The sequence below is a fragment of the Populus nigra genome, chromosome 2, assembly GCF_951802175.1.
Source record: "Populus nigra chromosome 2, ddPopNigr1.1, whole genome shotgun sequence".
Lineage (NCBI taxonomy): Eukaryota > Viridiplantae > Streptophyta > Magnoliopsida > Malpighiales > Salicaceae > Populus > Populus nigra.
This window is the reverse complement of record NC_084853.1, coordinates 20,329,534-20,332,033: the sequence shown is the minus strand read 5'-3', so window position 1 is coordinate 20,332,033 and position 2,500 is coordinate 20,329,534.

Genomic DNA, 2,500 nt, shown 5'->3' with positions numbered 1-2,500 from the left:
CCCTCAGGCCCCAGCGCCCCAGCGCCCAGCGCGGGCGGGCGCGCGCGCGCGTGTGGTCTTTGAGGGGCGCCGGCCTGGTGGCTCCCTAAAGAGCAATAAGTGTCATTGCAGCTCTGGCAGGGGGAGACACTACTAGGTCCCAGCTGTCACCCCCCCTCTAAAAAATTCATTTCTTGGTATTTTGAGCTGAAATTTTGCACAGAGGTTGGCAAAAATCCAATCCACCTTCATTAATTTTCCCAGAATTTTTCGAGGTCGGGAAGTATTTGTTTTAATTTTCCTACCATTAGAAATCGAGTAAATCCGCAAAACTAGGAACCGGCCCGGAATGACCCCAAATTCAGTGGGCAGCCTCATAAAAATATGGCTGATTTTACTGGATTGGTTTCATGTGGAAAGCACGACGTTTTCTTGTAGGAATGCGGGAACCCCGGCAGCTCGCCTGCCGCCGCCAGCGACGTCGGGGACGCTGGCCTGCGCTGTCGAGCCCGCGAGGGCTGTCTCCGCGGCAGGCCCCCCCTGAACGGGGCACGACAGGCCACCGCGCTGGCTCGTCCAGCGTCGACAGTCCCTCGTCCAGGTTTCAGATCGCGCCAAGTCGAACCCATGACCTGCTCAAGCCATCGTGCGCTGCCGAATTCGCATCTGCGTGCAGGCTGCCACTCCACGCGGCAGCCCCTGTTTTCGTCAGCGTGCCCCCCTGACGAATTTTCCTGCCTGGCCCAGTCCAGCGTCCAGCCCCTGTTCGTCGAAAAATCTGCGCTGCCGATTTTCCACGCGGCAGCCCCTCTTTTCGTCAGCGTGCCCCCCTGACGAATTTTCCTGCCTGGCCCGGCCGGTCCAGCCCCTGTTCGTCGAAAAATCTGCGCTGCCGATTTTCCACGCGGCAGCCCCTCTTTTCGTCAGCGTGCCCCCCTGACGAATTTTCCTGCCTGGCCCGGCCGGTCCAGCATCCAGCCCCTGTTCGTCGAAAAATCTGCGCTGCCGATTTTCCACGCGGCAGCCCCTGTTTTCCTCAGCGTGCCCCCCTGACGAATGTTCGTCGAAAAATCTGCGCTGCCGATTTTCCACGCGGCAGCCCCTCTTTTCGTCAGCGTGCCCCCCTGACGAATGTTCGTCGAAAAATCTGCGCTGCCGATTTTCCACGCGGCAGCCCCTCTTTTCGTCAGCGTGCCCCCTGACGAATTTTCCTGCCTGGCCCAGTCCAGCGTCCAGCCCCTGTTCGTCGAAAAACCTGCGCTGCCGATTTTCCACGCGGCAGCCCCTCTTTTCGTCAGCGTGCCCCCCTGACGAATTTTCCTGCCTGGCCCGGCCAGTCCAGCCCCTGTTCGTCGAAAAATCTGCGCTGCCGATTTTCCACGCGGCAGCCCCTCTTTTCGTCAGCGTGGCCCCCTGACGAATTTTCCTGCCTGGCCCGGCCAGTCCAGCGCCCAGCCCCTGTTCGTCGAAAAATCTGCGCTGCCGATTTTCCCCGACGAACCTGCAGCTGCACAAATCCGCGCTGCCACTGCCCCATTGTCTGGACCAACAGTCTTTTCCATCAAGCCCTGGACTATAAATCGTCCAGACTCATCGCCAGCACCCGCTGCCGATTCTGCCGACTTTGCCGATTTCGTCGGCGCTGCCGATTCCAACACTGCACCCACCGTGTCTAAACCAGCGCTGTTTCGTCAGCGTGTCCCCTTGACGAATTTCCCTGCCTGGCCTGGACAGTCCATCTTCCAGCCCATGTTCATCGAAAAATCTGCGCTGCCGATTTCCCCGACGAACCTGCAGCTGCACAAATCTGCGCTGCCGATTTCCCCCCCTGTCGGCATGGCTGCCGCTGCCCCGATGTCCAGGCCAACAGTCTTTTTTGTCGACTTTGCCGATTTTGTCCGCGCTGCCGATTCCAACACTACCCCCTGCATCCAAACCAGCATTGTTTCGTCAGCTCTTCCCCTGACGATTTTAGCCCTGTAACAAACAGTAGGCCTCCAATCCCGCCAACGGGAGCCAAGTTGATAGGGAAGAGAATTGAATGACGCGCCTGGTCCTCGCACCCCGCCACCCGAGGGGCCTTTTTCCCGGCAGCCTCTGAAAAACTCTAGCTTTCACGGTCCTCGCCGCCCCTCACCACCATGGCAGGCCTCTAATCCCACCCATCAGCAGTTGTAGCCGATAGGGCAGTGATTTGAATGACGCGTCGCGGGCCGCCGGGTCATCTCACCCGGCCATTAATTGGAGCGTTTTTGGCTGGCCGAGGATGGGGGGATGGATCTCTTCTTCCGAAAAAGCAAACAGTACATCGGGAGTTATGTTGACGGGGCATGGAATTGAATGACCCGTCGCGGGCCGCCGGGTCATCTCACCCGGCCATCCCGGGGAGCGTTTTTCCCGGCAGCATCGGGGAAACTCTTGCTTTCACTGCCCGCTGCCCAAGTCCCCACTCGCATCGGCCCCCCGCGCCAACAAGCCAACGCTGCCGAATCGGCAGACACTGCTGCCGAATCTGCCGACA